Source organism: Chlorocebus sabaeus, chromosome X (genome assembly GCF_047675955.1).
Source record: "Chlorocebus sabaeus isolate Y175 chromosome X, mChlSab1.0.hap1, whole genome shotgun sequence".
Lineage (NCBI taxonomy): Eukaryota > Metazoa > Chordata > Mammalia > Primates > Cercopithecidae > Chlorocebus > Chlorocebus sabaeus.
The window spans coordinates 80,792,066-80,806,875 of NC_132933.1; the positions used below are offsets into that span (position 1 = coordinate 80,792,066).

At 39.8% G+C, this 14,810-nt stretch overlaps 1 protein-coding gene and 1 non-coding gene across 2 annotated transcripts in view; one reads left to right on the plus strand and one right to left on the minus strand.

Annotated features, from left to right (window-relative positions):
- The window catches only part of NHSL2 (NHS like 2), a 241,104-nt gene that overhangs the window by 184,176 nt on the left and 42,118 nt on the right, over positions 1 to 14,810 (minus strand). The window lies entirely within an intron of this gene.
- LOC119621048 (U6 spliceosomal RNA) lies at positions 1,858 to 1,960 on the plus strand. Its single transcript, XR_005237574.1, has one exon. It is a non-coding gene; the product is annotated as a U6 spliceosomal RNA (small nuclear RNA).

Genomic DNA, 14,810 nt, shown 5'->3' on the forward strand with positions numbered 1-14,810 from the left:
GCTGAACACACTGAAAAATCAATACTCTTCTTAGATTAATCAGAGAAATGAGGCCACAGGGCAAACCTCTGTCCTCAAAATTAGAGACAGACAGATGAATACAGAGAAACACAACTCATGGTAAGAGAAACTCACGGACAGAAATCAGTACTGGAGTAGGAAAACCTGAATTGTAATTGATGAATTGTTGGATGCTCAGTGAGGATAAATCTGACAACAGTTAATACTTTTTTATGGGCCATAAAACACACTTTTACAAGTTTAAAGGAATAGCAATCATATAATGTCTGCTCTCAGACTACAATGGAATTAAACTAGAAATCTATAACAGAAAGACATCTAGAAAATCCTGAAATGCTTGGAGATTAAACAATATATTTCTAAATAACACATGGATCAAAGAAAAAATCTCAAGAGAAATACAAAATATATTGAACTAAATGAAATGAAAATATATCAAAATTTAAGGGATGCAGCAAAAGCAGTGCTTAGAAGGAAATTTATAGCATGTACATATTAGAAAAGAAGAATGTGTATTTTAGAAAAGAAGAAAAACCTAAGCTTCCCCCTTTGGAAAATAGAAGAAAAAGCAAACTAAACCCAAAGTAAAAAGAAGAAAAGAAATAAAAATTAGGGCAGAAATCAAGGAAACTGAAAGCAGAAAATCATTGGAGAAAAAAATCAACAAAACCAAAAGCAGCTTCTGTTAAAAGATCAATAAAATCAATAAGCTTCTAGCGAGACTAAGAAAAAAAGAGAGAACACAAATGACTAATATTACAAATGCAAGAGGGGGGAACATCACTACAAATTCCAAGGACATCAAAAGAATAATAAAAGAATACAAAGAACAACTCTATGCCCACAAATTCAATAGACTAGATGAAATGAACCAATCCCTTGAATGACACAGTCTGCCAAAGCTTACACAAAAAGAAATCGATAATCTGAATAGGCATATATCTATTAAAGAAATTAAGTCAGTAATTAATAACCTTTCAAAACAGAAAGCACCAAGTTCAGATGGGTTCACTGGTGAAATCTGTCAAATATTTAAGGAAAATTTATACCAATTCTTTATGATCTTGTTTAGAAGACAGAAGGAGAAGGACCACTTCCTAACTCATTCTGTGAAGCCAGCATTACCCAAAGACCAAAATCAGATGAAGTCATAACAAAGAAAAGAAAACCACAGACCAATATTTCTCATAAATATAGATGCAAAAATCCTCAACAAAATATTAGCAAATTGAATCCAGCAATGTATAAAAATAATTATATATCACAACCAAGAGGGATTTACCCCAGGTATGAAAGGCTGGTTCAAGATTCAAGAATCAATGTAATCAATCACATCAACAGGCTAGTAAAGAAAAATAATGGTTTTATCTATAGATGCAGAAAAAGCTTTTGACAAAAATGCCAGTACTCATTCATGATAAAAACTCTTAGCAAACTAGAAATAGAAAGGATATCCTCAACTTTATAAAGAACATCTACACAAAACCTACAGCTAACATCATACTTAATGTGAGAAACTTGAAAGTTTCCCAAAGAACAAGGCAAGGATGTCCCCTCTCACCACTTGCTTCTCAACATTTTACTGGAAGGCCTAGGTAATGCAATGAGAAATAAAAGGTAAACAGATTGGGAAGGAAGAAATAAAACTGTCTGTGTTCACAGATGACATGGTCATCTATGTAGAAAATCTGAAAGAATCAGTAAGTAAACTCCTAGAACTAATAAGCAATTATACAAGGTTGCAGGATACAAGGTTAATATACAAAGTCAATTGCTGTGCTATATACCAGCAATGAACAAGTGGAATTTGAAATTAAAAATTCATTAGTATTATGTGTGCTTCAGTAGCACATATACTAAACTTGAAACAATACAGAGAAGATTAGCATGGCCTCTGTGCAAGGATGACATGCAAATTTGTGAAGCATTCCATACGTTTGGTGTATATTTATCTCAAACTCATCAGGTTGTGTATATTAAATATGTACAGCTTTTTGTATGTCAATCATACATCAATAAAGTGTTCTTTTTAAAAAATTACTGTTTACATTAGCATTCACAAAAAATGAAATATTTTGGTATAAATCTAATATCATCTGTACAAGATCTGGGTGAGGAAAACTACAAAACTATGATGAAGGAAATCAAATAACTAAATAAATGGGGAGATAGTCCACGTTCATGAATAGTAAGACTCAACATTGTCAAGATGTCAGTTCTTCCCAACTTGATCTATGGATTCAATACAATTCCAATAAAAATCCCAGCAAGTTCTTCTGTGGATATCAACAAACTGATTCTAAAGTTTATATGGAGAGGCAAAAGACATGGAATAACCACCTCAATATTGAAGGAGAAGAAGAGTTGGAGGACTGACACTGCCCAACCTTGAGACTTACTATAATGCTGCAGGAATCAAAACAGTGTGTTGTTGGTAGAATGAACAGACAAGTAGATCAATGGAACAGAATAAAAAACACAGAAATATACTCTCATATACTCAACTGATCTTTGACAAAATAGCAAAGGTAAAACAATAGAGCAAAAATAGTCTTTTCAACAAATATTGGAAGAGCAATTGGAAGAGCAATCCACAGGCAAAAGAAATAGATCTAGACATTGACTTTATACTCTTTACAAAAGTTAACTCAAAATGGATCACAGACCTAAATGTAAAATGCAAAACTATAAGACTCCCAGACAATAACACGAGAGAACATGTAAATGACCTCGTGTATGGTGATGGCTTTTTGAAAACTTCAATTATTAGTCTATTTGTAATTTTGACACCTTATCTTCATCTATGGATTTAAATTTTTCTTAAATTAATAAAATTTATTTTTAGAGCAGTTTTAGGTTCATAGAAAAATTGAGTAGAAAGTACAGAGTTCCCATATACATTCTATACTCCCTGTCTCCATATACATGCAACCAATCTCCTCCACCATCAACATCCTGCACCAGAGTGGTACATTTGTTAAAATTTATGAACTTACATTGCAATGACTTTTTAGATACAACACCAAAGGCACAGTCCATGAAAAACAGTTAATCTAAAACTGGACTCATTAAAATTAAAAATTCTGTTCTGTGAAAGACACCATCAAGAGAATGAAAGATGTAAGAGTTTGGAGATGTTCCAGCCTAAGTGAGTTCTCAAAAACAGTGGAGACTGTGGCAAAAGGCAATTGGTAGGAGAATAATAGATTCACTGGAGATACAGGCTTAACTGTAAGCTGGCTAGTTTACTGGACAGAAACAGGGAAGAGACAGCTGAGAAGAGTCCTCCTGGTATCAGAACAAATCTCAAATACTGATCCAGGGAACTATGCTTCAACGGTGCCACAATTTGATTGGACCAGTTTCACTACCACCACCTCCCCCCTCCAAGCAATTTATGCCCTTAAGGATTGTTGAAAACAATAGAACAATCAGCCAGCAATTAGTGGGGCTTAACAGCTGGGTGTGTTTAGTCAAAGAGAGCCCTGTCAAAACCCAGGATTTTGGGTCTTAAGAAAATGTGGCACATATACACCATGGAATACTATGCAGGCACAAAAAAGAATAAGTTCATGTCCTTTGCAGGGACATGGATGAAGCTGGAAACCATCATTCTCAGCAAGTTTTCACAAGATCAGAAAACCAAACATCACATGTTCTCACTCATAAGTGGGAGTTGAACAATGAGAACACATGGACACAGGGAGGGGAACATCACACACCAGGGCCCGTCGGGGGTCGGGGGCTAGGGGAGGGATAACATTAGGAGAAATACCTAAAGTAGGTGACAGGTTGATGGGTGCAGCAAACCACCATGGCACGTGTATACCTATGTAACAAAACTGCACATTCTGCACATGTACCCCAGAACTTAAAGTATAATAATAATAATAATAATAATAATAATAATATATAGCCACTCAACCTTTCTCTTTCTTTATAGAGACAAGGTCTCACTCTGTTGCCCAGGCTAGAGTGCAGTGGCATGATCATAGCTCACTGCAGCCTCAACCTTCTGGGCTTAAGTGATCCTCCTACTTCAGCCTCCCAAATAGCTTGGACTATAGGAGTATGCAACCATGCCTGGCTAATTTTTTATTTTTTGTAGAGCTGGGGTCTCCCCATGTTGCCCAGGTTGGTCTCAAACTCCTGGTTTCAAGTGATCCTCCCACCTTGGCCTCCCAAAGTGCTGGAATTGCAAGTGTGAGCCACTGCACCTGGTCCATTCCACCTTTCTTGAGGTTGCTGTTTGCATGACATTTTTTTTTCCATCCTTTTACTTTCAATCTATTTGTATCTTTGAATTTAAAGAGTGTCTCCTAGAGACAGCATGTAGTTATACTGTTACACTGTTTTTTGGATCCTGTGTGACAATCTCTGCTTCTTGATTGGATTGTTTAATTCATTTACATTTAATAATATTATTACTATTGATATAATTGAGTTTACATTTGCCATTTTATTTTTTGTTTTTACATGTCTCATATCTTTTTATTCTCTAATCTTCCTTTATGCTTTCTTTTGCATTAAGTGAATATTTTCCATTATTGCATTTTGATTTTTAAAATTATTTTGAATAATAAAAGTAACTAAATATTTTACTATATTATTTATGTATTAACTGTTGCTCTAGGGCTTACCATAAACAGATTAATTTACCACTTTCAATAATGGACAGAACCAGGGAGAAGGTCAGCTTTACACCTCAAGACGCCAGAAAAATAAGAGGAAACTAAACCCAAAACTAGCAGAAGGAAGGAAGTAACAAAGAGTAGAGGTAAATGAAGTAGAGAATAGAAAAAAATGGAGGAAATCAATGACATGACAGTTGGTTATTTGACAAGATTAACAAAATTGACAAATCTCTAGCTAGACTGACCAAGAAAAAAAAAAGAGAAGACACAAGTTACTAAAATCAGAAATGGAAGTAGAGGATGGGCATGGTGGCTCATGCCCGTAATCCCAATGCTTTGGGAGGCTGAGGCAGGAGGATCACTTGAGGCCAGGAGTTACAGACCAGCCTCAGCAACATAGCAAGACTTGGTCTCTACAAAAAAAGTAAATTAAAAAAAATTAGCCAGGCATAGTGGCACATGTCTGTAGTCCCAGCTACTCAGAAGACTGAGGCAAAAAGACTGTCTAAGCCTAAGAGTTCAAGTCTGCAGTGAGCTATCATGGTGTCACTGCACTCTAGCCTGGGTGACAGAGTGAGATCTGGTGTCGAAAAAAAAAAAAAAAAAGAAGGAAAGAGATGAAAGTGGGGACACTGCTACCAACCTTACAGAAATTTTTAAAAAATTATAAGAGAATCAGGTTCCTAGAAATAAAAACACTATCAAAATGAACTCAAGAAACAGAAAATCTGAATAGACCTATAACAAATAAAGACATTGAATCAGTAATAAAAAAAAAATCTCCCAATAAAGAAAAGTCCAAGATCAGATGGTTACACTGGTGAATTCTAAAAAATATCTAAGGAAGAATTAATACCAATTCTTCTCAAACTGTTCAGAATATTGAAGAGGAGGGAACACTTCCAAACTTATTCCCTGAGGGCAGCATTGTCCTGATATCAAAGCCAAAGATATCACAAGAAAAGAAACTACAGATCAATACCCCTTATATAAATGTAAAAATTCTCAAGAAAAAATTAGCAGGCTGAATACAATAGCAGCATATTAAAATAATATATGCCATGGCCAATTAGGATTTATCCCAGGAATGTAAGGGTGGTTTAACATATGAAAATCAATCACTGAAATACATCATATTAATAAAGTAAAGAAAAAAGACCACATGATCATTTGAAAATGAAGCAAAACAAACAAATAAAAACCAAAATTCACACTTTTCATAATAAAACACTCAACAAATGAGGACAAGAAGGGAATTTTCAAAACAGGTTAAAAGGCCAGGCACGCTGGCTCATGCCTGTCATCCCAGCATTTTGGGAGGCTGAGATAGGCAGATCACTCAAGGCCAGGAGTTCGAGGCCAGCCTGGCCAACATGGCAAAATCTTGTCTCTACTGAAAATACAAAAATTAGTTGGACGTGGTGGTGCATGCCTGTAACCTCAGCTACTCGGGAGGCTGAGGCACAAGAATCGCTTGAACTCAGGAGGCTGAGGTTGTAGTGAGCTGAGATCATCGTGGCACTGCACTCCAGCTTGGGCAACAGAGTGAGCCTATGTCTCAAAAACAAAAATCAAACAAAAAACACGATAAGAGGCATATATTAAAAACCTACCCAAAGCTAACATCATACTCAATGGTAAAAGACTGAAAGCTTTGCTTCTTAGATCAGGAACAAAACAAGGATGCCCTCTCTTGACACTTCTATTCAACACTGTATTGGAATGTCTAGACAGAGCATTCAGGCAAAAATAAAATAAATGAAAAACAAGGAAGGAAGAAAGGAAGGAAGGGAGGGAGGAAGGAAGGGAGGAGGGGAGGGAGAGAGGGAGGGAGGGAGGGAGGAAGAAAGTACAGAAGAAAGGAAAGAACAGAAGGAAGGAAAAATTCATTCACATAGTTAATGAAGAAATAGTAAAACTATCTCTATTCACATATGACATGATCTTATATATACAAAATCCTAGAAAAACTATTGAGCTAATAAACGAATTCAGCTAAGTTGCAGGGTACAAGATCAATATGTTTAAATCAGTTGTACTTCTATACATTATCAATAAACAATCAAAAATGACATTAAGAAAACAATTCCACTTACAATAGCATCAAAAAGAATAAAATACTTATGAATAAGTTTAATCAAGGAGGTACGAGATTCATACATTGAAAATTACAAAACACTGCTGAAATAAACTAAAGAAGCCTAAATAAATAAATGGAAATGCAGTCTAAGTTCATGGACTGGAAGACTTTGTATTGTTAAGATGTCAATACTACCAAAAACAATCTACAAATTTAATGCAATTCCCATTAAAATCCCAATATCCCTTTTTGCATAAATGGAAGAGCCAATTCTAAAATTCACATGGTCTTCCAACAGACCCCAGATAGGCAAATTACTCTTAGAAAAGAAGAGCACAGTTGGAAGACACACACTTCCAGATTTCTGGTTATATTACAAAGCTACAGTAATCAAAACCATATGGTACTGTCATAAAGAAAGACATATAATGGAATAAATTGGACAGTCAAGAAATAAACCCATGCATCTACAGAAAATTGATTTTCTACAAGAGTGTCAACACCATTCAATGGGAAAAGAACAGTCTCTTCAACAAATGGTGCTGGGACAACTGGATAGCCACATGCAAAAGGATAAAGTTGGATTCCTACCCTAATAAAAGAGAAATGGATCAAAGACCAAAACATAAGAACTAAATCAATACATTTCTTAGAAGAAAATATAGGAGTCAATCATCATGATATTGGATTTGGCAATGCTTTCTTAGATGTAATACCAAAAGCATAAGCAACAAAAGAAGTAAAAAGTATAAGTGACAAAAGAAATACATAGTAGATATAAATTTGACCTCATAAAAATTAAAAATTTTTGAGCATTAGTAGATAATATCAAGAGAGTGAAAGCACAGCTCAGAATGGGAGAAAATATTTGTACATCAGATACCTGATAAGGGTCTAGTATCCAGAATATATCAAGAACAATTATAACTCAACAATAAAAAGACAAATCACCCAATTACAAATGGGCAAAGGATTTGAACAGATATTTCTCCAAAGAAAATATACAAAGTGCCAACTAACATATCAAAAGATGTTTAACATCATGAGTCATTAAGGAAATGCAAATTAAAAGTATAATGAGATACCACTTCACACCCACTGGGATGGTTATAAGCAAGACAACATTGCAGAACAAGTATTGATGAGGATGTGGAGAGATGGTATAGCCATTCTGGAAAACAGTCTGGCAGTTCATCAAAAGGTTAAACATAGAGTTAGCATATGACCCAGAAATTCCACTCATAGGCTTCGCAAAAATACTTGTCAATGTAAAGGTCTATCAACTGATGAACGAGTAAACAATATGTGGCATATCCATATAATTGAATATCTTTCCACACAAAAAAAAAGAAAATGATATATTGATACATCTTACAACATGGATAAATCTCAAAACACCATATGTTAAGTAAAAGAAGCTATTTTAAAAAGAAGACATATAATATCACTTATTTGAAATGTCCAGAATAGGTAAATCTCTAGAGACAAAAAGTAGATTAGACGTTGCCTAGTACTGGGGAGTGGAGGAGTAAGAGAGGCTGAGGGATTGGGGGGTCACAGGTTGAGGGTACAATGTTGATTTGGGGGTTTGAAGCTGAAAATCTTCTAAAATTGATTGTAGTGATGATTGTACAATTCTTTAAATATAATAAACCCATTAAATTGTACACTTTAAATAGGTAAGCTTTGTGGTATATAACAGCTTTCTTAAAAAGCTGTTAAAATATCTTAATTAAAACCAGACTACATTTTTGGTATAAATCTGTTTCAGAAATATGCTAGTAAGACTCTTACTCTTGTATACATTAACAAATATTCATACGTTAAATTTGTTCAGGGTAAGTGGTCCCTCTCTGGGGGCTGCCTTTTGCTGACATTAACCTTAAAGAGGTGAACAGAGCTGACAGGCTGTGGCTGCATCGCTGTAGCACCCTGGGCAGGCAAGAACCAGATGAGTGGGGGCTCCCTTTCCATCCTCTTTCCTGTCCTCTGGAGACTTCTAGACTTCTCCATACTGGAATTGAAGCCCTGAGTTTTCTTTTCCACCCTTGATCAACTTATTCTTCATGGTGGCACAAGGAGAATAGCTTGCCTAACTGGTAGCTGTCTAACTCTCGCATTTCCCCTTTTTTCTCCTTTGTTCAGTCCCTGGATTCGTTTGTAACTAATTTGTAATTGCCAGCCTTCAGACTGTACAGCTGAGGTCACTTGCAGTTAGGAGTCCTGATCTCCAATTTCACCTTCCTATCTGCATCCTTGCCAGTCGCTTAACTTCTCTGGGCCTCAGTTTCCTCATCTGTAAAGTGAAAATAATAATTCCAACTTATAAAATTGTTTTGAAGATTCAATGAGATAATATATTTGAAAGTATCTGCTGAAATGAATCCAATATCTTGTCCCATGTCCAGTGAAACCATTCAGTTTACCAGTTAACAGCAACCAACTGCCTCTGGACAGAAATTAGGAAACAGAGAGGCAGAAAGCAGAGAAAGGGTTGGATTATATGCCCAGGCTCATGCCTATGTATAGCACACCCAGGAATGTTGCTACCCAATTCCCCACTGTGTAGTTTTGGGGCAGCCCAATGAACAATCTCATGTAAAATAATGTGCCCTCCCCCTCCCCCAACTCGTCCCCATTGCTGCCCAGCAATGGTCTCTCTGAGCCACATGAATGATGGATGAAGTGAGTCAGAAACTATTGTTCCCTGCATGGCCTTCTCCCAGAGTTGAGGACCTTTATTGTTCCCAGATAAGAGCTGAGCTGGGAAGAAAGGCTTTAATGAGGAAATGTCTGCAAGGCCTCCAGAACTGGCTCTCACTTCTGGTTTGGGCTGGCTAGCCCATGAGCCAGCAAGCAGCCCAGCTAAGTCCATTTGGCCACTTGTAGGGGGTCTCAAATCAAGGCATGGTGGGATGGAGGTTGAAAACAAGCAGTTATAGCGAGGCTCTAGGACTATCACTGATTTGCAGTTCTCTGTGCTCTCAGGGGATATGCTAAGGGAGACTTCTGGCCCTAAGTCTGCTGCTGGGGCCTGGAATGCAGCCTGCCTTGACTCCCCACCCCCACTACACAAGCATTCCTGAGCCACTGTAGAAACCCCGTCCCTATTCAAAATCAGCTCGAATGTCACCTCAAGCAGGAAGTTTTCTCTAGAGTCCCTTCCCCCAACCACTGCCAGATGTGAGCGTCCCTCCTCCCAAGCTCTTCGCGCAATTGGTTGTTCATCTCCCAAGGCATTTATCACATTCTGTCGTGTGTAACAGTTATTTATGTGCTTGTCTTATCCCTCTTTCTCTGCTACAGTCAGGGATGGAAGCCAATTCATCGTTGTACCCCCTACAGTGCCTGACATGGAGTTAGAGTTCATTCAGTCAGTCAACAGATATTTACTGAGCACCTACTCTGGGTAGGAAGTAAACACCTTGGGTCTGCTCAGAACCCTGCTACCACCACAAATTCCCCATGGAGGGCACTCTTTCCTACCTTACCCTGAGGCACAGTAGGCAGATAAGGGGTCTCAAAAAAAGGGCAGGGGAAGAGTAACTGGCCCTCTTCCCTTCCTCTGGGGAGTTATAAAAGATGCAGCTGTTGTGGCTCACGCCTGTAATCCCAGCACTTTGGTAGGCTGAGGTGGGCGAATCACGAGGTCAGGAGATCAAGACCATCTTGGCTAACACAGTGAAACCCCGTCTCTACTAAAAATATAAAAAATTAGCCAGGCATGGTGGCGGGTGCCTGTAGTCCCAGCTACTCGGGAGGCTGAGGCAGGAGAACGGCATGAACCCGGGAGGCAGAGCTTGCAGTGAGCCAAGATCGTGCCACTGCACTCCAGCCTGGGCGACAGAGCAAGACTCCGTCTAAAAAAAAAAAAAAATGCAGCTGTTGGGGCACGTCCTCACACCATAATGACTGTGCAACTCAACTCAGCCCAGCACTGCCCCAACCCATAACAGGTCCCCTTGGGGTATTGTACCCCAGGGCAACCATGAGGCAAAGTGCCAGGTAGAGGTCCCTCCTAATCCCAAGATTTCTAACCTGTCCTGCTAACCTTGTGTTCCCACCACTGGGGGTTACTGAACATTTGTCCGTACCTGGTACCAGAAGGCTGAATACAATGAATTACATGCCCAGAGAGCATCTGCTTTCTGGAAACCTCCTGTCTAAGAAAACTTAAGACTCCTGTTCTATGGCCTGATTCGGTCTGATTTAGGAGGGCAGGGGAGCCTCCTCTCTTGCCTCCTTACCTACCAGAGGCCTGAGGAGGTGAACTATGGTCCCCAGATTAAACCAGGAGGAAAGTAGAACTATCTCTTGGATACAGGGACCCTTAGTCATGACAGCAACATGGGTAGAAGTAAGCCTGTATTCTTGGGAATGGAGTGTGGGGCAGTGCAAAGAGCATTAGATTAGGAGTCACTATTGGATTTGCATCCCAGCTCAGTTACGTGTTGGCTGTGTAACTTTGAGCAGACCTTCTCTTCTTTCTTAGCCTGTTTTCTCATCTGTAAAATGTGGTTAATAATCCACCCAGAACCCTCAGAACCTGATTTCACTCTGACCAACAGCCGTGATCCTGCCAGAATGTAACTCAAGGGCATGAGAAAGCAAAGAAGATAGATTACACTCTCTTATGTTTTTTAAAAATTGCTGTTTAGAAAGGTTGTATCATAGAAAGGTCCTGTCACTCAGACTGACAGGAAACCTTAGTGATTTTTTTTGGTCCAACCATCCCATTTTACTGATGGAAAAACTGAGGCCCACAGAGGGTTAAGTTGGACTCAGGTCCCCAAGGCCACTGCTCCTGATAGTTTTCTAACATAAGAATAACCAGTCAACAATAAACCATGTTCTTTCACTTAGGCTATGAAGAAAGATTAAAGGTGACCAATAAGGGGAAACTTTTAGGGGTGATGGAAATATTCATTATCTTGATTGTAGTAATGGTTTCGCAGGTGCATACATATGATCAAACTCATCAACCTATATACTTCAAATATGTGCCATTTAGTGAATGCCAATTTTACCTCAATAATGTTAAAGAAGAGCAGGCTGGGGAGAGCCCAAATGTTGAGCAGGATCTGAGTCTAATGCGGCCTCCAAGTAGCTTTGTTGTTCAAGATCAGCAGTTGTTCCACCCTGTTTCATGGATGCACCACAAACAGCTTCCTTAGAAGCTGTCACATATGGGGCCTCCCAGGAGCTTCTCTCTGCCTCTGAGTTGCTACAGAGCGTGAGGCCCACCAGGCAAGTTCCTCAGGCTATGTCCTGCTCTTTGGCTCACCCATGTGGTACTCCAGGGCGAGCCAGGGAGAGGCAAAGGACTAACTTTTCTGACTTCCTTCTCCCTAAGGATTTATGGGAAACACGTGGTCAGAATTGAATGAAAACGAAAAGAAGAAAAAAAAAAGTCAATTTAAGTCATTCGAAACCTTCCCATCACTTCCCTCTACAACCATCCTACCCTCCCCATCCCACTCTCTGTCATTTTCCCTCCTCTCACAGTTCCCAGAGGAGACATATGGACTAAGATGAGCTTCCAGGTCAAAGAACTGACTTTTTGCTTTTTGCCTCCCCAGTTCAATAAATGCTTTTTGAGACTGTGTGGGGCTGGGCCTAGTGGGAAACAAAGATGCCTAAGCACTTCTCTGCCCTCCACATAAAATCCCAGCCTTGAAGACAGAATAGGCAGACTTGGACACAAATAACTCTCGTGCTGGGCAAAAAGTGATGCATACCATCAAGAACCACCAAGTGCTACAGCACTGCACAAAGAGAGAGTGCTCACTCTCTCCAGGGAATCAGGGGAGACTTCACCAGGGAGGTGCCATTGAGCTGAGCCCTAGAGCATGGATCATTTTCCTTTACCAATACGAAACAGCATTTGGATGGTGTTTCACATTTTACTAAGGGTTTTTCACAGCATTCAAGCTCATCATAGCCATTTGACAAGGTAAGTAGGCTACACCATCAGGCACATTCAAGAAAGACGGAAACTGAAGCACACAGAAGATGAGGCTGGTAGGCATGCCACTCTATCTGGCACTTCGGGTTTGAGCTCGGTTCCTATTTCACAAAATTGGTTAATAGGCAGAGGTGGGAGGAACAAGGAGGCCAGAAAGCCAGGAGTGTTTAGGGCATGGTGGGTATTTTGGCCACCAGGAAAGTGAGGATTGCATAAGGAAGTCGTGGGTCACAACACTGGAAAGGCTGCTTGAGACCAGCTTGTTTGTAGCTTGCAATGCCAGTCAAGGGCCTGAATATTTATCATTTATCAGCTACATTTTATGGGAATAGGGTTAAAATCAGGGTTTGGAAAGGAAGTGGGGACAAAAGCAGTGGTGTACATGAGGGTTGCCTTTGCTTCTGCTTTAGGCCCCTAACAAAACAAACAAACGACACTAGGGTAACCCTGGTCCCCCTCTTCAGCCATGAGTAGATTTCCAGAGAAGGCACATGGTGACACTTATTCAGGTTAAATAACAAAAGCCATTTCCTTCTGAGCAGCTTGCTTTTCAACTCCCATAGAAGGGCAGCGGGGTCAGGGCGCAGAAGGCAATGGGAGAGTGTAGAAGATAAAGGGAGAGCCAGGAAGGGAAGTGAGGCTCCAGGCCACATCCTGACAGCCAACTGGGCCCAGTCTGAGGCCCTCCAGAGATGCTTTGGCCAGTTTCTCACTAGGACAAATTCAGCTTTAATCAATCTGTTTTCCCCTTGAGCTCATTGTTGTTGCAAGCAAAAGAGAAAGCCCCTGTGTTGAGACCTTTTGCTAGTTGTCCAAACAGCAGCGCAGCAGCACACGCCAGGCAGAAAAGGGCAAGCCCCCACAGAGGCAGTGCAAAGTGCATGAGAGTCAGGAAACTGGGGGCAAGTCCTCCTGGCTTCTGCCCCTTCCTTGCTGGGTGATCGCAGGCAAGTTACTGAGCTTCTCTGAGCTCAGTTTTCTCAGATGTCAAATGACACCTACTGGGCTGGTGTGAGAATTCAGCCAGAATTCAAATGAATAGAAGGCCTAGTGTAGCTCCGGGCTCATGGTAGGGACTCGATAAATGCCAGGTGCCTCAGTCCCTTCCTTGCATGCCAGGGACAGCCCCCCAGGGAATGCCTGTAACATAATGGAGCAAGGGGTAGTTTTATAAGCAGAAGTCAAGCTAAGTGCAGATTTCTTTAGTGCAAAAAATGTTTATGAATGCTTCCCATGTAATGTTTCTGGAAAATATGTGCTGGGAGAGTGAGGAGCAAAAGGAGAAAAGATTTGAAAAATCCTCTTTCTAGAAAGTGCAGGCTGGGGATAGAAGGTAAACTACTGAGCTGAAGAGATTCTTCTGAAGAAGAGTAATCTGAGGTTTAGGCACACCATTTCTGCCTTGAATTTCAGCAAGGAAGGCATTAGAGGAAGCTAATGAAGAAATAAAATATGGTTAATGGACCCTTTATTTGTGCTCACAGAGGAGCCTATTAGTAAAACTATTCAAAGGGGAGAGAAAATTATATTCTAGGCTTTCCTTGCTCTCACCAGAGAGCATCAGAGATTCAGAAAGGGAAAGACTCCTGGAACCAAAAGTTGGTAATTCTTTCACACAGTCCTCCTGGCAACTGTCTCATAAAAGGTTCTTTTCAGAGAGGCAAGTCACTCTAAGGAAGCATGTCCCAATCTTCAGTCACTTGGGGGCTACCTTCACAATTTTTGTCATATCCACATACCCCCTTAACTATTATTTAGTTAATTTTTTTCAATTTCTCACTCTTTTACTTAAAAAATCTGTGAATCATCGATGTAAATGGAAAACCACTACCACATGACTTAAATCGAAGGAAACTACAAAAGTAAACACATTGCTATTAAAAACATAATACAAATTCGTGTCCCATCCAAAAGCATGAGATGGACTCCCACTCCCTGGGGGACACAGGTCTACCTTGGGAAGCCAGCTCTAGAAAACAAGACCACTTGCCTTGAGGATGCATACCAGGAGGCACAGCTACTTCCCAAACAGGGACCCAGGTTTAGAGTCAGAGGGCCCAAATGAACAGCTGATTTGGAACATGGTCTCTTCTGGTCTTGCCCTGGAAAC